A 21,772-nucleotide genomic window follows, 5' to 3' on the forward strand; every position below is an offset into this window, starting at 1 on the left:
AACACTTTAAACACAGTCATGTGCTCAGGACAAAGGAGCAGTGCTGGTTGTTTTTGGAAGACCCGCAGAGGTTTTTATGCTTCCTTGCTTTTACCAAAAAGACTTCAGTAATAAAGAATATTGCACTTGCTTACACGGGATAACTGCATGCTTAACCCCTTCCCACCCAGCTCCAGCATCCCTTTAATAGGGTGTGTGCCTCGGGGACGGGAAGGACCAGCAATCATGTGACCACAGTGATTGGCTGTCACAGTGGTCACATGACATGACCAGGAGCTGATCCTGCCAGCTACTGGTCATTAGGTGTGACCAAGAGCTGTCTTTGACAGCTCGATCTCTGTGCTGGGAATCATAGGCCACCCAGTGATGCCTATGTGCAGCAGGCGGGCGTGAACCACATAAGGACCGGGCCTCTTTTTTAGATGTGTTGTTTAAAAGTTAAAAACATTTGCTTTTGCTAGAAAATTACTTAGAACCTCCAAACATTATAAAAAAAGTTTCTAACACCCTAGAGAATAAAATGACGGTCATTCTTTCTGTTACACCGTATTTGCTCAGCGGTCTTACAAGCGTGCTTTTTTTTTAGAAAGATGATGTTACGCAGAGTAATTTGATACCCAACATGTCACGCTTAAAAATTGCGCCCGCTCGTGGAATGGCGACTAACTTTTACCCTTAAAAATCTTCATAGGCGATGTTTAAAAAATTCTACAGGTTGCATGTTTTGAGTTACAGAGGAGGTCTAGGGCTAGAATTATTGCTCTCGCTCTACCGATCACGGCGATACCTCACATGTGTGGTTTGAACACCGTTTTCATATGCGGGCTCTACTCACGTCTGCGTTTCTGCACACGAGCTCGGCGGGACGGGGCGTGTTTAAATTTTTTTTTCTTTCTTATTTATTTTACCTTTATTTTTTATGTTTACACCGTTTAAAAAAAAAAGTGTCACTTTTATTCCTTGTAATAAAAAAAAAGCATGACAGGACCTCTTAAATGTGAGATCTGGGCTCACATCTCATATTTACACTAAAATGCAATAAAAAATAAATAAAAAAAAATGATTTAAAAAAATGTCTCTTTAAGATCTATAGGCAGAAGTGACGTTATGACGCTCGTCGCTTCCGCCCTGCAATGATATGGAGACGGGTGGGGGGCCCATCTTCCCCTCACTCGTCTCCATGTCAGGCTAGGGAGAAGATCCGATTGCCTCCGCTGCTACCGACGGCTCTGGTAAGCAGCGGAGGGCCGATAAAATTGATCTTGTGGCGAATCTGCCAAAGAGACCACTTTTATCTTGAAGCGAATCGCCCGCTGAAGAAGAGGATACGGGTTATGGCAGATAGTTGCTGCCATAACAACAATACTCCTCTTCAAAGTACTTACGTAGGATGACGGTGGGCATGACAGGACCTCTTAATATGAGATCTGGGGGTCAAAAAAGACCTCACATCTCATATTTACACTAAAAATGCAATAAAAAAAAAATTGTCATTTAAAAAAATTATTAAAAAAAAAAATCTCTTTAATTGCTATGGGCGGAAGTGACATTTTGACGTCGCTTCCGCCCTGTAGTGTCATGGACATGGTTGGGGGGCCATCTTACCCTCACTCGTGTCCATGCACAGCTAGTGAAAGGACCGGATCGCCTCCGCCGCTGCCAACGGCTCCGGTATGCAGTGAAGGGCACCGGAGCCGCCGATAAAAGTGATCTCGCGGTGAATCTGCCGCAGAGACCACTTTTATCTTGTAACCCGGAGATACCGGGTTTATGACAGGTAGCTGCTGCCATAACAACGATATCCATCCTCAAAGGGAGGAGCTATATCGGCGTTCGGCAGTTGGCAAGTGGTTAGAGCCCACCCCATATTTGTTACACAGGAGACAATAGGGTAAGCAAGATTCCCATCATGCAACAGGAGCCAGGCGAGGGAAGTATCTAAGCTTTTCTCTTATATCATTGGTGGTGGGGTGCTTTTCATCGGGTCCAGGAACAACAAAGCAGGATCCAGAATGTGCCTAAACTATCCCTATACAGCAGGTGCCTTTGCTGCACTAAACCTAACTGTCCCTGACAAGAGAAGGTCCTCTCCCTACCTACCCCCACACTGTAGGGGTCTCAGATAAAACCCCCATATCCAGTGGTGGGACAAGGCCATCCAAAGCCCAGGGCAAAACTGCCAAATTGCGCCCCCCCACCCCTCCCCACAAAAAAATAAAAAATATTGCCACTCTACGATATTACTTTTATAGCACAAACCCCCAAAATCCCCCCTTCTAGCACAAATCCTCTTCTCCCATTCCTCTTCCCAACACAAATCCCCCCAAATCACCACTCCTAGCACACCTCCCAAATTTGCCCTCATAGAATAATTCTTACCCCCTGACGCCGCCCCGACTCCCTTTCGTAACACAAATCCCCCTCCCCCCAGCCTCCTTGTGGTGCCCCCCTATCTCACATGATACCACAGTGCCCAGGGCAGCCGTCCCTCCTGCCCACCCCTTGTCCCAGCCCTGCCCATATCTAAGATGGCCCAAACTTAGTGTCCAATTAGACAAGCTCCCCAAAAATGGCTCCCGGAGTCCATAGCAGAGGACACTTTGTTTCCATGCCTGTCTCCCCCCTAGAAGATAGTGCTTCTATTGCAAAACAATTTTATTTAAAGCGGGAACTTCAGTCATGTTTTCATCTTTCACTCTATTAAATCTTCTACCCTGCTGTTGGTTTAACTTTGGATAGTACAACTTTTTTTTTTTTGTTTTCTGCCAGTAAATCCCTTATACAGCCCACTTCCTGTTTCTTGTCCGGTCATTATTAGCCTCGGCTTATGACATCATGCACAGCTCTGTCTCTCACCCTCGTGAGAGTTTTCCAGGAAGGGAAGGGGGATGAGTCATAAGAGGGCCAATGAGAGCTGGAGGTGTGCCTCTGTGTGTGTCTGTGTAAACCCAGGAAGTGAACAGGCAGCAGCTTCAGCTGCCCACAGTTAAAATGGTTGCAGCCAGACATAGTGAAGGGAGATTTCTACAGCATATATGGCAAGTGCAGAATCCCATTATATATAAAATAATATGCAAAGTGGTTGGAGGGAAGCTTCAGAATGACAAAGATGTTTTTATTACAAATTCTGTGAGCAGACTGCAGTTCCTCGTTAACCACTTCAGAAGATTTACTCCCTTCATGACCAGGCCATTTTTGGCGATATGGTACTGCGCTGTTTTAATTGACAATTGCGTGGTCATGCAATATTGCACCCAAATTAAATTTATGTCCTTTTTTTCTCACAAATTGAGCTTTAATTTCGGGGGAATTTGATAACCACTGGGGTTTTTATTTTTTTGCGATATAAATGAAAAAAATATATAAATGAAAAAATATTGAAAATTTCGATTTTTTTTATACTTTCTAATATAAAATATATCCACTAAAATTAAAAAAAAAATAATAATTTCTTCATAAAAGTAAGCCAATATGTATTCTGCTACATATTTTTGGTAAAAAAATCCCAATAAGCGTATATTGATTGGTTTGCGCAAAAGTTAAGCATCTACAAGCTATGGGATGTATATTGGAATTTTTGTTTAATACCAGTAATGACAGCGATCATAGAGGGACTGCAATGGTATGGCGGGAAATCTGACACTAAGGTCGGGTTCACACTGGTACGACAAACACTCCGACATTGGGAGCTCATGTCGCATGAAGTGTGAAAATAAATGTCTCACACTTCACTTAACTGGTCCGACACAAGTCCGACTTTGAAAATTCTCCCTGCACTACTTTGGTCCGACTTCAGCCCATTGAATATGACTGAAGTCGGATCAAAGTCGGTTCACAGTCTTAACTGATGCGACTTGTGCTCTGTTGAACTTGAAGGGAACCTCCACACCAAATGTTAAAAAAAGGGCATGGATTCCCCCTCCAAGACCATACCAGGCCCTTCGGTCTGCCTTTTTTTTAAGGGGAACTATTTTTTTCAGTGTGGGGTACCTCCCAAAATCCATACTAAACCCTTATCTAAGCACACTGCCGTCAGGTCAGGAAAGGGGGTGGGTAGAAACAAGCATCCCGTCCCCCCTCCTGAACCGTACCACATGCCCTCAACATGGGAAGTGGGTGTTTTGGGGCAGGTGGGCTGTGTGTCCCCCACCCCAAAGCACCTTGTCCCCATGTTGATGAGGACAAGGGCCTCTTTCCGACAACCCTGGCCCTTGGTTGTTGGGGCCTGCGGGCAGGGGGGCTTATCAGAATCCGGAAGCTCCATTTAACAAGGAGGTCCCCAGATTCCAGCCCCCCACCCAATATGAATGAATATGGGGAACATTGCACCCCTACTCATTCACCTACAAAAAAGTGTAAAAAAAGTCATTCTGATTTCTTCTCCCCTCCCTGGCTCTTCTGCCTCCTCCGCTGATGTCTTCTGCCTCTGTCAGTTCTTCACTCCTCTCTGGGTCTTCTCCGCTGATGTCTTCTAGCCCTCTCCAGTTCTTCTCCCTCTGTCCGCTGTCTCCTGCCTCTGTCGGGTCTTGTCTGCTGCATTCTTGCTCTTTTGTAGATTTCTCCAATGTCTTCTCCCTCTGTTCTTCTTCCGATGTTGACCTAAAGTTGGGTGCAAGGTGTGCTACTACTTATACTGGCATGGGACAGGGTCACCTGGTGACGTCATGTGGAGGCCCGGCCCCTTATGATTTCACCGCCCACCATGCCACGGTGGTGACGTCATAAGGGGCGGAACCTCCGAATGGGGACAAGGGCCTCATCCCCACAACCCTTGCCCAGTGGTTGGGGGGGTCTGCGGGTGTGGACCCCCTGAGCCATGATTGGCCAAAGGCACCCCGCCTTTGGCCAGTCATAGCTCTCACACCAGTGTGCAATGTGATTGGCCAAAGCATGCAGGTCAGGTGCATGCTTTGGCCAATCAGCAGCCATCAATGGACAGCAATTTTGCATTGCATTGGCGGTCTCGATGTTCATTATGCCACATTCCATGGGCGCTCAACATTCCTGCATACGCCCCATAATGTACGGTATTTAGCGAACACCCAATGTTCAAGTTGAACTTACGTTCCACTCGAACGTCGGGCTCATCCCTACTAAGAACAGGTTGGGGAATATAGTGGTGAAAAGTAAAAACTACACACCTAACACCCTGTTAGATTTCAATCATGTCAATGATACTAGCCACTCGTCTCCAAACCTCAGAGATCTAGTTGGGCTAAAAACATAAAGAAAGCTCCACCTTTCTCAAAAAAATAATCAAAATTTAGTTTGGGTACAATATTGCATGACAGTGCAATTGTCATTCAAAGTGTGACAGCGCTGAAAGCTGAAAACTGGCATGGGCAGGAAGGGGGAAAAAGTGCCTGTAAGCCCTTGTACACACAGTCGGAGATTCCGACGGAATGTTTCCTATCGGACTGTTTTGTCGGATATTCCGACTGTGTGTGGTCTGCATCGGACTGTTTCCATCGGAATATCCGACGGACCAACTTTTTCAACTTGCCGGTAAAATTTTCTGACAAAATGCTCCTATCGGACATACTCCGATCATGTGTAGCCTACTCCGATGGACAAAGTGCCACGCATGCTCAGATTCAAATTCCTAGACCAAAGCTATTGGCTACTAGCCTGAACGTAGTCCCGTCCTAACGAAATAACGTCATCACTAGGGATGAGCTTCGAGTTCGAGTCGAACTCATGTTCTACTCGAACATTGCCTGTTCGCCTGTTCAGCGAACAGTGAACAATTTGGGCTGTTCGCAGCAAATTCGAAAAGCCGGAACACCCTATACAAGTCTATGGGAGAAATCTAAAGTGCTCATTTTAAAGGGTAATATGCAGATTACTGTCCTAAAAAGTGTTTGGGGACCCGGGTCCTGCCCCAGGGGACATGGATCAATGCAAAAGAAAGTTTTAAAAACGGCCGTTTTTTTCAGGAGCAGTGATTTTAATAATGATTAAAGTGAAACAATAAAAGTGTAATATTCCTTTAAATTTCGTAGCTGGGGGGTATCTATAGTATGCCTGTGAAGGGGCGCATGTTTCTGGTGCTTAGAACTGTCGCTGCACAAAGTGTCATTTGTGCAGGAAAAAAAGTCCTTTAAAATCACTTGCGGCTAAATTGTCGGGTCTCCGTAATACAGAGAACACTCAATGAGTGTTCTCTGTATTAGCCGACAATTCATTCATTCATTGATTAAAAAAAAAAAAAAAAAAGCGTGGGGGTTCCCCTAAATTCAACTACCAGGCCCTTCAGGTCTGACATGGATATTAAGGGGAACCCCGTGTCAAATTAAAAAAAAAATTGACGTGGGGGTCCCCCCAAATATCCATACCAGACCCTTCAGGTCTGATATGGATATTAAGGGGAACCCCGCATCAAATTTTTAAAAAAAATTGACGTGGGGGTCCCCCTAAAAATCCATATCAGACCCTTTATCCGAGCACGCAACCTGGCAGGCCGCAGGAAAAGAGGGGGGGACGAGAGAGCGGCCCCCCTCCCTCCTGAACCGTACCAGGCCACATACCCTCAACATTGGGAGGATGCTTTGGGGGTCTGTGACCCCTCAAAGCACCTTGTCCCCATGTTGATAAGGACAAGGGCCTCATCCTCACAACCATGGCCGTTGGTTGTGAGGGTCTGCGGGCGGGGGGCTTATCAGAATCTGGAAGCCCCCTTTAACAAGGGGACCCCCAGATCCCGGCCCCCCCCTGTTTGAAATGGTAAGGGGGTACAAAAGTACCCCTACCATTTCACAAAGAAAGTGTCAAAATGGTTAAATAAGACAAACACACTTTTGAAAAATTCCTTTATTAAAAATGAAAAAAAAAAAAAAAAAAGCGTGGGGGTTCCCCTAAATTCAATTACCAGGCCCTTCAGGTCTGACATGGATATTAAGGGGAACCCCGTGTCAAATTTTTTAAAAAAATTGACGTGGGGGTCCCCCCCAATATCCATACCAGACCCTTCAGGTCTGATATGGATATTAAGGTGAACCCCGCATCAAATTAAAAAAAAAATTTGACGTGGGGGTCCCCCTAAAAATCCATATCAGACCCTTTATCCGAGCACGCAACCTGGCAGGCCGCAGGAAAAGAGGGGGGGATGAGAGAGCGGCCCCCCCTCCCTCCTGAACTGTACCAGGCCACATACCCTCAACATTGGGAGGATGCTTTGGGGGTCTGTGACCCCTCAAAGCACCTTGTCCCCATGTTGATAAGGACAAGGGCCTCATCCTCACAACTCTGGCCGTTGGTTGTGAGGGTCTGCGGGCGGGGGGCTTATCAGAATCTGGAAGCCCCCTTTAACAAGGGGACCCCCAGATCCCGCCCCCCCTGTTTGAAATGGTAAGGGGGTACAAAAGTACCCCTACCATTTCACAAAGAAAGTGTCAAAATGGTTAAATAAGACAAACACACTTTTGAAAAATTCCTTTATTAAAAATGAAAAAAAAAAAAAAAAAAAGATTCCAGCGGTGCTAATCCACTCTTGTTATCCAGCGACGGATCTCCGGGGTCCAGCGATGGATGATCATATCCAGCGACGGGGGAATCTCTCAGTCCAGCGCTGTCCATACATCCTTCTTCTGTCTCCTCTCCGGAGACACTGCAGAGAGCACAGCGCTGACGTTTCTTATATTGGGAGGACGGGGCCACCCGTCACCTGACCCCGCCCCTCTGACGCTGGAGAGGGAAGCCAGGGGTTCCCCAGTGACGTGTGGGTGACCCCGCCCCCTCTGATGTAACGGAAACCTGCGTTACATCAGAGGGGGCGGGGTCACCCACACGTCATCCATCGCTGGACCCCGGAGATCCGGTGGTTAGTAATGCCGCCTACACACGACTGGTTTTTCCATCAGAATAAACTCTGACGGTCTTTCCGACGGAGTTCTGAAGGAGTTCTGACGGAGTTCCGCTGAAACGGACTTGCCTACACATGATCACACCCGTTCGTTTAGATGACGTACGACGGGACTAGAAAAAGGAAGTTCAGTAGCCAGTAACCAATAGCTACCCTTGCGTTGTTTTTTGTCCGTCGGAATAGCAGATAAACAGTTTTCACAATAGGAATTGATTCCATCGAAAAGATTTAAAGCATGTTCTATTTCTAGGTCCATCAGAATTTTTGAAAAAAAAAAGGCAGATGAAGCCCATACACGATTGGAATATCCGATGAAATGATTCGGACCATTTCTGCCGGAAAGTCCGGTTGTGTGTATGCAGCATTAGACACAAAAGTTGGATCTTCACAATTTTACTTCTCAAAGTGTTTTGAAGTGTACAACCTTATCTTCATGGGTGTACCTAAGTTGAATAGCTGCCCCAGACTATTACACTACCACCACCATGTGTAATTGTTGGTGTGATGTTCTTTTTATGAAATGCTGTGTTCATTTTACGCCAGATGTAACGGGACACACACCTTCCAAAAAGTTCAACTTTTGTCTCATCAGTCCACAGGATGTTTGCCCAAAAGCCTTGGGGATAATCACTTTTTTTTTGGCAAATGTGAGACGAGCCTTTGTGTTCTTTTTGGTCAGTAGTGGGCTTTGGCCTTGGAACTCTCCAATGGATGCCCAGTCTCTTTCTTATTGTTGAATCATGAACACTGATCTTGCCTCATGTAAGTTCTTTAGATGTTCTTCTGGGTTCCTTTATGACCTCCTGGATGAGTCGTCGTTGTGCTCTTGGAGTAATTTTGGTCTCCTGGGAAGGTTCACCACTATTCCAGGCTTTCTCCATTTGTGGATAATGGCTCTCACGGTGGTTTGCTGGAGTCCCAAAGCCTTAGAAATTGATTTGTAACCCTTTCTAGACTGATACATTACATGTCAGTTACTTTGTTTCTCATCTGTTCTTGAATTTCTTTCGATCGCAGCATTATGTGTTGCTTTTTGATATCTTTTAGCGTGCTTCACTTTGTCAGACAGCTTATATTTAAGTGATTTCTTGATTCAACAGATCTGGCGGTAATTAATCCTGGGTGTGGCAAGTGAAATTTAACTCAGCTTTCCAAAAAAATGTGGTTAATCGCAGTTCATTCATGATTTAGCAAGGGATGAAATTACTTTCTCACATAGGGCCAGGCAGGTTTGGACAGCTTTTTACCTTAACCGGTTCCTGACCAGCTCACGCAGATATACTGCGGCAGAATGGCTCTCCTGTGCGAAATCCCGTATATATATGGCTTTGCCCAGGAGAGCCACCAGAGGGCATGTGAGCACCGCCGAAGGCACGCGCGCCCACCTGCTGCACAGCGGGGGAACCCAATGCACATTGCCGTTGGGCATGATTGACGCCGGCCACATGCACGAGAGCCAGCATGGTGCATTGGGTGTGTAAACACACAAATCCCTGTGCTGTCAGAGGAGAGGAGACAGATCGTGTGTTCCTACAAAGTAGGAACAGAAATCTGTCATCTCTCTTAGCCCTTGTACACACGGTCAGATAATCCGACTGTGTGTGGTATGCATCGGACTGATTCCATCCGAATCTCCGTCCGACCCAATTTTCCAACATGTTGGAAATATTTCCCCACCAACTGGGCCGGTCGGACCTAATCCGATCATGTGTAGAGCATTTTCATCGGACCAAGTGCCACGCATGCTCAGATCAAATTCCTACATCAAAGCTATTGGCTACTAGCCTGAACGTAGTCCCATCGTAACGAAATAACGCCATCACGTTCTGAATGATCAGATTTTTCGACAACTTAGTCCGACCGTGTGTATGCAACAGTTTCAGACAAGATCCGATGGACAAAATCCGACGGATTTGGTTGTCGAAATCTCCGACCATGTGTACAGGGGCTTAGTTAGTCCCATCCCCACACAGTTAGAACACAGTGAGGGAACACACAGTTAACACCTTGATCGCCCCCTAGTGTTAACCTCTTCCCTGTCAGTGTCATTTATACGGTGCATATTTATAGCACTGATACTTGGGCTATCTTTGTGTAATATTAAAATTTGTTTGATGATCTGAATCAGTTAAGTGTGACAAATATGCAAAATAATTACATTTAGGAAGGGGGGCAAATACTTTTTCACAGCACTGTATATCGTTTTGGTAATACGATTATGAAGCGATTGTAAATCAAATTGAGTTTGTAACGCATGTGTCCAGATTTACAGGGAAAGTTCTCAGCTTTGCATATTAGAGTGTAAGCCCCTCTGCAGCAGGGGCCACTGTAATGGCTCCAGTTGAATGTTCTTGAAGTTGGGCTTACGCTATGTTTGCGTCCTTGGCTAAGTCCTTCCTGTAATGAACAGAATAAAAGTAAAGTAACTTCTTTCAGCTCAACTCTGGTTTGCGTCTATTAGTTCTGTCCTTGTTCTCAACTCCGTGTCTCAGGCAGTCCCTTTTGTTCTGCTGATGTGCTAATAGTCTGAATTATCACATTAAATGACAATATGAAGAGATGTTCCCACTTGAGATGGATCTGTTTATTACCGTGACGCGTACCAGTCAGTTTTTGTGAAATCGCGAGGCCCTCTGGATTTCTTTTTTGACATTAAAATACTCGGTGCTAAGTAGTCAGAATTGCCTGGAACGTCGGAATTGTTGGAATATCACAAGGCTCATCTGATTTGAGAAAGTAGTCATTATGACAACTGTCACTTTGTCTCCTGACTAATTCGTTTTCTAAAAGACTCCTTTGGGAGAAAGTACAGGAAACAAGAAGGGAAAGAAGAAAAAAGTTGGAGGGCCGAAATGTATATTTTCAGCGTCAGGATTCTTAAAAGTGGAAATAAAGGGCAAAATCCAAAATTACATATATGACACAGTCTGTCACTAGTATTATTAGAGTCCTCCATGGATTGCATGCTGGTCGGGACCCCCGTGAGTCCGGTCACGGGACCCGCGGACTCGATCGCCGCGGGCATACCCACAATCGTCTCACGGGGCGGCTGAACTGGGAGATGCTGTTGTAAACAGCATCTCCCCATTCTTCCTAGCAACAAGTGACGCTGATCTCTGCTCCATGTGATTGGAGCAGAGATCAGTGTTCACTAAAAGAAAGCCCAGCCCCCAACAGTTAGTAACACACCCCTAGGAACACTTAACCCCTACACTGCCACCCACTGGTTAACCCCTTCACTGTCAGTGTCATTTACACAGGAATCACTGCATTTGTATAGCGGTGATTGCTGTATAAATGACAATGGTCCCAAAAATGTGTCAAAAATATCCGTCATAATGTCACAGTCACAATAAAAATCGCTGATCGCCGCCATTACTAGTAAAAAAATGCCATAAAACTATCCCCTATTTTGTAAATGCTATAACTTTTGTGCAAACCAATCAATAATCGCTTATTGCGATTTTTTTTACCAAAAATATGTAGAAGAATACGTATCGGCCTAAACTAAGGGGAAAAAAAAGTTTTTTTTATATATTTTTAGGGGATATTTATTATAACAAAAAGTAAAAAATAATGCGTTTTTTTCAAAATTGGCGCTCTATTTTTGTTTATAGCGCAAAAAATAAAAACCGCAGGGGTGATCAAATACCACCAAAAGAAAGCTCTATTTATGAGAAAAAAAAGGACGTCAATTTTGTTTGGGAGCCACGTCGCATAACCGCGCAATTGTCAGTTAAAGCGACACAGCGCCGAATCGCAAAAAATGGTCTGGTCTTTGGCCAGCAAAATGGTCCGGGGCTGAAGTGGTTAAATATTTTATTTTTATTTATTTTTTACTATTTTTGGGTTTTTGAGGGAAAAAAATGACAAGGGGTAATTTTTTTGATACAAGAACCAGTCCAGGTTAGATAAAAAAATTAAATAAAAATAAAAAGCATCTGTAACCCTCAGGGGCCATTTATTTTAAAGCATTTTGCCAAAATGGAAACATTTCACTGAACTTTCCCAATTTTAGTTGGAATAAATAGAATAGAGATGTTGTTTTATTCATCCCTGTATGTCGTCATTGTGGGAAATGATCCTAGTTTCTCATCAGGGTAGAAGTAGTCCGATGGAGCCACACACGCTACGTCACTTCCGGTCTGCAGATCGCGGGGAGCGCAGCTGGAACGCACGCCGCTCCTCCACAGATCTTGTGTTATAGCCGGGATTTTTAGTATTAAGCCTTTTCACTTATACTTATTACCTATTGTATGGGGACTTTTTTCCATAGCACTTGGGCCAGTAGTAGAGGACACTGAGATACGGTAACATCAGTGTAAGTTCTCGGGACCCAATCGGTGCATTCATTTATAATCTTTGCCCTCATGCACTATACTGGTTTTGGTTCTGCAATATGACTGTCGGTCAATATACATCATTTTGATTAATTTTTTTAATATTTTTTCATTCGTATTTTTTATTTTTATTCATTTTTATTCTTACTTTTTGTAAAATATTTTTTGTCTTGATCCTTTTCTGTTTTGATTTGTATAAGAATTTTTTCTAACAATAAAATGAAATTTTTGGTGACAAACCTACTGCACTACGGGAGCTGATTATTTTTTTTTCCTTCTGAGGATCCACCGGTCTGCTCCAAACCTTTTTAAAAGGGGAACCATCTGAGATATAAAATAGTGAAAGAAGGCAGAGGAACTGTGTGTAAAGCGGTTGGAGACCGGAGCACTACACGCACGCAACCCCCCAGGGGGACAAAGATCTGGTGAGTGGGGACCCAAGGGGGACGAGCACGGAAGTCACTGGAACTGTTCGAATTGAGCACTAAAGTCACCTCTTTTGATCCATTTGGAGATTTGTTATAAATTGACTGTGCGCTTTATATCTACCTCGATTTTCATATTTTGCATATTTTTGCACATTGCATTCTAAGGAACTCTGAGTATTGGACCTGTGAGCCCTTGCACATTTTTTTGGCACGATTTTTTTAGTTTTTTGCACATTTTTTTTGCACTTTTTACCTTTTTTGCACATTTTGGACACTATTTGGACTTTAGTGTCTCATTGGATGTATTAGTGATATTTTTTTGTCCTTTTTTTTCTCTTGCACGTGGAGATATACATTGTGGACTTAATGAATTTTATAGGAACACCTTGATTGAGGATCTTCACATTTACGATTAGATTCGCACAGTAATTTTATTTAGATTTTTTGTGTTTCAGATTTTTTTTCTGTGTTTACAAGGATGTACTACATCTCACTGGCCTAATTCACCGCAATATCAAGTATTGTTTAATATTAACCACTTCCCGCCCAAGGTACGTCCAGGGACGTCCTTGACTTTCCGGGGGGATATCTAAATGATGCCTGAGGCCACAGACATCATTCAGATATCAGTGTTTTCAGCCGGCGATTCCCTACACCATAAGAAGGATCATAGCGTCTGTTCCCCTGCTTGATCGTTCTTACGGGCGGCAGGAGGGGACGCCCCCGCCGCCCTCCGGTGCTTGTACCGACTCACTGCTTCCATCGGCAAGTCGGTCACAGGATCCGCCGGCCCCCGGATAATACCATAGAGATTTCCGGCAGACGAGATTGTCCCCGGAGTCTCTATGATCGTTCAGAGGGCGGGCGCGATGTTATGACGTCACGCCCGGCCTCTGCATTCAAAATAACGGCGCCGATTTGGCTGGGAAGCCAGGGTCGTTTTTTTTTTTTTTTTTTTTTTTTTTTATTTTAGGCTTCCCAGCCTAGAGATGAGATATGGGGTCTTATTGACCCCATATCTCACTGTAAATATGTCCGATCGTGCCATATTGTGATTACTTTTATTCCTATTACAAGGAATGTAAATATCCCTTGTAATAGGAATAAAAGTAATCACATTTTTTTTTTTTAAGTGTCAAACTAAAAAAAAAAAGTAAAATTAACAATAAAAAAAATTATTAAAGCGCCCCTGTCCCCGTGAGCTCGTCCGCAGAAGCGAATGCATACGTAAGTCCCGCCCACATGTGAGGTATCGCCGCGAACATTAGAGCGGGAGCAATAATTCTAGCCCTAGACCTCCTCTGTAATGCAAAAATTGTAACCAGTAAAAAAATTTAAAGCGTCCCCTATGGGGATTTTTAAACACCAAAGTTTGGCGCCATTCCACGAGCATGTGCAATTTTGAAGCATGACGTGTTGGGTATCTATTTACTCTGCGTATATCTTCATCTATCACATTATACCAAAAAAATTGGGCTAACTATACTGCTTTTTTTTTTTTTAAGCATGAAACTGTTTTCTTTTTCTGAACAAAAAAATGTGTTCGAAAAATTGCTGCGCAAATACCGTGCGAGATAAAAAGTTGCAACAACCACCATTGTATTCTCTAGGGGTCTTTGCTAAAAAAAAACACATATAATGTTTGGGAGTTCTATGTAATTTTCTAGCAAAAAATTATGAAAATTATGTGAAGTGGTTAATAGGGTGTATGCAGAGAACGGAGTGTTTTTCCCTGTTTATCGTTATTTTTATTTTTATTTCAGTTTTAGTGTCAACTGTATACGCACCCAATATAGGGGAATATTGTACACAATCTTTGTAGCCTCAATTGGAATTTGTAGCCCAATAAAGACAAATTAGTGTAATCCCACTACTAGAGGAGATTTTGTGGCCTTCCCTCGGTGCAGAGGATCCCCATAAATCACGGGTTTAGCTCATAAAACATCCTTTTTGAGGTAGCGCCTAGGGCCCTATTATTATCTTATAAAACAAGGTAGAAGTAGTGACTGCTTAGATACCACGTTAGTTACCAAGTAAGATGTAAAGGATCTCTCTACTATTCATTCATTTTATATACCAACATATTTTTATATTATATTGTTTTGTGCAATATTATTTGTTAGTGCGTGTTGAGCTGTCTTCTAACTTAACCGCTTCTGGACCGCCGCACGCCGATATACGTCCTAAGTTGAAGAGGAAATATCGTTGTTACGGCAGCAGCTAGCTGCCATAACGCCGGTATCCTCTTCTTCGGTCGGCGTTCCGGTTTCCGATAATAGCGGTCTCTGCGGTGGATTCGGCGCAAGATCACTTTTATACTTGGAGGGAGAGTGCCCCCCCTCCCCTCCCGGTGCCCTCCACCGCTTACCGGAGCCGTCGGCAGCGGCGGAGGCGATCGGATGCTCTACCTTGCTGGGTATGGAGACAAGTGAGGGGAAGAAGGCCCCCACCCGTCTCCATACCATTGCTGGGCGGAAGGGACGTCAAAATGTCACTTCCACCCATAGCTCTTAAAGGGCTATTTTTTTTTTTTTAATTGACTATATTTATTTATTTTTTGATTGCATTTTAGTGTATTTTTGACCCCCCCCCCCCCCAGATCTCATATTTAAGAGGTCCTGTCATGCTTTTTTTTCTATTATAAGGGGTGTTTACATTACATTCCTTGTAATAGGAATAAAAGTGACACATTTTTATTTTTTAAAAGAACAGTGTAAAAAAAAAAAAAAAAGTAAAATAAATAAGACATTTTTAATATTTTTTTTTTAAATGTGCCCCGTCCCGCCGAGCTCGTGTGCAGAAGAAAACGCTTACGTAAGTGGCGCCCACATATGAAAACGGTGTTCAAACCACACATATGAGGTATCGCGGCGATCGGTAGAGCGAGAGCAATAATTCTAGCCCTAGACCTCCTCTGTATCTCAAAACATGCAACCAGCAGATTTTTTTAAATGTCGCCTATGGAGGTTTTTAAGGGTAAAAGTTTGTCGCCATTCCACAAGCGGGCGCAATTTTGAAGCAATTTTGAAGCGTGGCATGTTGGGTATCAATTTACTCGGCATAACATTATCTTTCACAATAAGAAAAAAAATTGGGGCTAACTTTACTGTTGTCTTATTTTTTTAATTATTTTTTAAATTAAATTAATTTAAAAAAGTGTATTTTTTCAAAAAAAAGTGCGCTTATAAGACCATTGCACAAATTCGGTGTGACAGAAAGTTTTGCAACAACCGCCATTTTATTCTCCAGGGTATTAGAAAAAAAAGTGTATAATGTTTGGGGGTTCTAAGTAATTTTCTAGCAAAAAAAAATGTTTTTAACTTGTAAACAACACATCTCAAAAAGAGGCTCGGTCCTTAATCACTTTCAGACCGGACCATTTTGCTGGTCAATGACCAGAGGTCTTTTTACAATTTGGCACTGTGCTGCTTTAACTGGTAATTGCGCGGTCATGCTATGTTGTACCCAAACAAAATTTGCGTCCTTTTCTTCCCACAAATAGAGCTTTCTTTTGATGGTATTTGATTGCCTCTGCGATTTTTATTTTTTGCGATATAAACGTAAAAAGACCGCAAATTTTGAAAAAAAATGATATTTTCTACTTTTTGTTATTAGAAAAATCCAATAAACTCAATTTTAGTCATACATTTAGGCCAAAATGTATTCAGCCACATGTCTTTGGTAAAAAAAAAGTCAATAATTGTATATTTATTGGTTTGCGCAAAAGTTGTCACATCTACAAACTAAGGTACGTTTTCTGGAATTTACGCAGCTTTTAGTTTACGACTGCCTATCTCATTTCTTGAGGTGCTAAAATGGCAGGGCAGTACAAAACCCCCCCAAATGACCCCATTTTGGAAAGTAGACCCCCTAAGGAAATTGATAAGTGGCATGTTGAGCCCATTGAATATTTTATTTTTTTGCCTCAAGCGATTGAATAATGACAAAAAAAAAATTTTTTTTTTTTTACACAAAGTTGTCACTAAATGATATATTGCTCACGCATGCCATGGGCATATGTGAAATGACACCCCAAAATAAATTCTGATGCTTCTCCTGAGTACGGGGATACCACATATGTGGGACTTTTTGGGAGCCTAACCGCGCACGGGGCCCCGATAACCAAGCACCGCCTTCAGGCTTTCTAAGGGCGTAAATTTTTGAGTTCACTTCTCACTACCTATAAGGCCGCGTACACACGCGCGGACTGTTCGCCCAACCTTGTCCGCTGAACAGTGTTTGGGCGGACAGTCCGCTCGTGTGTGGGGCTTCAGCGGACAGTTTCAGCGGACAGTTGGCCGAACAAGGTCTTACGGAAATTCCGAAAAACTGTCCGCTGAAACAAGGTTTCAGCGGACTGTTCGCTCGTGTGTAGGCTTGTTCGGCCAACTAAGTCTCGCGCATGCTCAGAAAGGATTTCCACGTCGGAAGGTTGCATTGCAGTGTATAGGACGTCGTATTTTTCATCCCGTCGTACGTGCCGTTCACGTCATCGCGCACGGTTTCAGCAAACTGTTCGTCCGTCGTGTGTGGCCATGTCCGTCCATGCTAAGTTTGAGCGGACTGTTCGCTCAAACTGTTGGACGGACAAAGTTGGGCCAACAGTCCGCGCGTGTGTACGCGGCCTTAGGCCGCGTACACACGGGCGGACTGTTCGCCCAACCTTGTCCGCTGAACAGTGTTTGGGCGGACAGTCCGCTCGTGTGTGGGCTTTCAGCGGACAGTTTCAGCGGACAGTTGGACGGACAAAGTCTTTCGGAAATTCCGAAAAACTGTCCGCTGAAACTGTGTTTGAGCGAACAGTCCGCCCGTGTGTGGGCCTGTCCGCTGTACTTTCGAAATGAGCGGACTGTTCCCGCTCGGAAAGTCCGCCCATTTCGAGCGCGTGTACAGGTAGGCGGGGCCCGCGAAGGAGACGTCGCGGGCTCCGCCGCCTGGAATGGGCTTAAAGGGGAACCTCAACGCCGAAAAAAATCGGCGTGGGGGTTCCCCCAAAGTCCACACCAGACCCTTGTCCGAGCACGCTACCCGGCCGGCCAGGAAAGGGGGCGAGCGAGCGCGCCCCCCCTCCTGAGCCGTACCAGGCCGCGTGCCCTCAACATGGGGGGTGCCTTGGGGAAGGGGGGGCCGCGCGGCCCCCCCACCCCAAAGCACCTTGTCCCCATGTTGATGAGGACAAGGGCCTCTTCCCGACAACCCTGGCCGTTGGTTGTCGGGGTCTGCGGGCGGGGGGCTTATCGGAATCCGAGAGCCCCCTTTAAGAAGGGGGCCCCCGGATACCGGCCCCCCACCCTATGTGAATGAGTATGGGGTACAATGTACCCCTACCCATTCACCTGTGAAATAAAGTACAAAAAAAAACACAACACAGGGGAAAAAATATTTTATTGCACAGCTCCGGGGGTCTTCCGTCTTCGGGGGTCTTCTCGCCGGACTCCTCCGCTATCTGTGTGTAGCTCTTTTACTAGCGGAGGAGTCCGGCTTTCTTCCTCCCCGCCGCCGGCCTCTTCTCCCGACTTCGGGGGTCTTGTCCCCCTCTTCGGTTCTTCTGCCGGGCCACCGCGCCTTCTTGTAGCTCTTTTGCAGGCGGTGGCCCGGTCTTCTGTCGCCGCTGCCTTCCGTTCTTCTGTCGCCGCCTTCGGTTCTTCTGCCGGGCCACCGCGCCTTCTTGTAGCTCTTTTACAGGCGGTGGCCCGGTCTTCTGACGCCGCTGCCGCTGTCGCTGTCGCCGCCGCCGCCTTCCGTTCTTGTTCTTCTTCTTGTTCTTCTTCTTCTTCTCCAGGCGATGTTGACACGTCGCTCCCTCCGGCCGGAATGCCAGAGCCGCGCTGTGCGGTCACTTATATAGTGACAATGGGGCGGGGTCACATGGTATATGTCACATGGGTTGGTCACATGGTGACCCCGCCCCCTTACGATGTCATAGTCCCCATGTGACATCAACCCATGTGACCAACCCATGTGACATATACCATGTGACCCCGCCCCATTGTCACTATATAAGTGACCGCACAGCGCGGCTCTGGCATTCCGGCCGGAGGGAGCGACGTGTCAACATCGCCTGGAGAAGAAGAAGAAGAACAAGAAGAAGAACAAGAACGGAAGGCGGCGACAGCGACAGCGGCGACAGAAGACCGGGCCACCGCCTGTAAAAGAGCTACAAGAAGGCGCGGTGGCCCGGCAGAAGAACCGAAGGCGGCGACAGAAGAACGGAAGGCAGCGGCGACAGAAGACCGGGCCACCGCCTGCAAAAGAGCTACAAGAAGGCGCGGTGGCCCGGCAGAAGAACCGAAGAGGGGGACAAGACACCCGAAGTCGGGAGAAGAGGCCGGCGGCGGGGAGGAAGAAAGCCGGACTCCTCCGCTAGTAAAAGAGCTACACACAGATAGCGGAGGAGTCCGGCGAGAAGACCCCCGAAGACGGAAGACCCCCGGAGCTGTGCAATAAAATATTTTTTCCCCTGTGTTGTGTTTTTTTTTGTACTTTATTTCACAGGTGAATGGGTAGGGGTACATTGTACCCCATACTCATTCACATAGGGTGGGGGGCCGGTATCCAGGGGCCCCCTTCTTAAAGGGGGCTCCCGGATTCCGATAAGCCCCCCGCCCGCAGACCCCGACAACCAACGGCCAGGGTTGTCGGGAAGAGGCCCTTGTCCTCATCAACATGGGGACAAGGTGCTTTGGGGTGGGGGGGCCGCGCGGCCCCCCCTTCCCCAAGGCACCCCCCATGTTGAGGGCACGCGGCCTGGTACGGCTCAGGAGGGGGGGCGCGCTCGCTCGCCCCCCTTTCCTGGCCGGCCGGGTAGCGTGCTCGGACAAGGGTCTGGTGTGGACTTTGGGGGAACCCCCACGCCGATTTTTTTCGGCGTTGGGGTTCCCCTTTAAGCCCATTCCAGGCGGCGGAGCCCGCGACGTCTCCCTCGCGGGCCCCGCCTACCTGTACACGCGCTCGAAATGGGCGGATTTGCCTCCGCCTTACGTGGGCGAGTCCGTTCATTTCAAAAGTTGAGCGGACTGTTTGGCAAACAGTTCGTTGAAACAGTCCGCTCGTGTGTGGGCAAGTCCGCTCATGCAAATTTTGAGCGGACTGTTTGCCGAAACTGTTTGACGAACAAGGTTGGGCAAACAGTCCGCGCGTGTGTACGCGGCCTTACAGTTTTGAAGGCCATAAAATGCCAAGATGGCACAAAACCCCCACAAATGACCCTATTTTAGAAAGTAGACACCCCAAGCTATTTGCTGAGAGGCATGTTGAGTCCATGGAATATTTTATATTTTGCCACAAGTTGCGGGAAAATTACAAACTTTTATTTTTTTTTATTTTTTTTTCACAAAGTTGTCACTAAATGATATATTGCTCACACATGCCAGGGGCATATGTGAAATGACACCCCAAAATAAATTCTGCTGCTTCTCCTGAGTACGGGGATACCACATATGTGGGACTTTTTGGGAGCCTAGCCGCGTACGGGGCCCCGAAAACCAAGCACCGCCTTCAGGCTTTCTAAGGGCGTTACAGTTTTGAAGGCCATAAAATGCCAAGATGGCACAAACCCCCCCCCCAAATGACCCCATTTTGGAAAGTAGACACCCCTAAATTTAGGGGTACACTAGTGAGACTAGGTAATAAATGGCGGGTGCCCTGAAACTATAAAAAAATAACTAACCAACCAGCGTCACCTGTAACAGTTATATGGTGATCACTGGTGAAAGGGTTAACTAGGGGGCAATCAGGGGGCTTTATGCGGTAGTATATGGGGGTCCCTGGCGCTATAAAAAGCTGCGGTGAACCTAAATACCTACCTGCCTAACTAGCGTCACCTGTGACACTAATACAGCGATCAGAAAAATGATCGCTTATTAGGCTGGGTTCACACTGGAGCGATGCGGGAACGCCACAAATCCGCGGCGGGTTCCCGCATCGCATGCCTCCCGGCGGCAGTTCACACTGCCCTATGCGAACTGCTGGGAGTGTCAGTGAAATGTTAATGACACCCCCAGATCAGTTCGCATATCGCACTGCGATCTGAAAACTTGGATCGCATGGTGTGAACACCCATGCGATCCGATTCCGCTGTGGACCAAAAAAAGGGTCCCGTGCGAGTTTGCGGCGGGTGCGGCGGGTGCGACGCGAATTCAGCCATACTATCTGTATGGCTGGACTCAAATCGCACAGAGATCGGATGTGATTTGCACTGCAGTGCGGTGCGAATCACATCCGTTCTCATAAACCGCTGCAATGTGAACCCAGCCTTAGTGACACTGGCGACGGGGGGTGATCACGGGGTTAAACCATTATTGGGGGGGTTAGGGGGGTACCTTAGAACTAAAGGGGGCTAACCCTAACTGCCCTAACAGTTATTACAGTCACAAATGACACCAATGCAAAAAAAAATAAAAAAATGACATTGGTGTCACTGTGACTGGGGGTCAGGGGTAATTGGGGGGGGTGATCGGGGGGGTGTGAGTGTGCCTGGCATGTTCTACTGTGTAGTGACGTGTTGGTGCAACTCACCGATCCTCTCTCCTCGGTGTCGGAACGAAAAATACCGACACGGAGGAGAGAATACATCACTTCCTCTCCTGTGTTTACATTACAGGAGAGGAAGTGATGTCACGAAGGATTTCTATTCGTCGGGAGCGATCGCGAGGGGGTGGCCATGAATGAATGGCCGCCCCCTCGTCCGGGATCGCTCCCGAACTAATACCGACCGCCGCAGGCACCGGGCGGGGGCCCGATCGGGCCCCCGACCCGCGGGAAGGCAGGGACGTACATGTACGCCCTTATGCCTGCCCGTGCCATTCTGTCGACGTACATCGTCGTGCGGCGGTCGGGAAGTGGTTAAAGAGGAAGTAAAGGCAAAAAAAAAAAAAAAACACACACACCCTGTAAGGCAAAGGCATAATGAGCTAGTATGCATAGCATACTAGCTCATTATGAATAACTTACCTGAGAACGAAGCCCCCGAAGCGGTCCTCCGCCTTCATCTTCGCCGCTGCCATGTATCCCGGAGCGACTTCCGGGTCTCGCTGCTCCGGCGCCGTGATTCGCCGGAGCCGCGATGAAGTCACTCCCGCGCATGCACACGGGAACCGACACTCGCGGCATATCGCCGCGATCTGTGGCCTGACCAGTGCGCC

Source organism: Lithobates pipiens, unplaced genomic scaffold, assembly GCF_037356315.1.
Source record: "Lithobates pipiens isolate NorthernLeopardFrog02 unplaced genomic scaffold, aLitPip1_a1.2 Scaffold_1, whole genome shotgun sequence".
NCBI classification, from domain to species: Eukaryota; Metazoa; Chordata; class Amphibia; order Anura; family Ranidae; genus Lithobates; species Lithobates pipiens.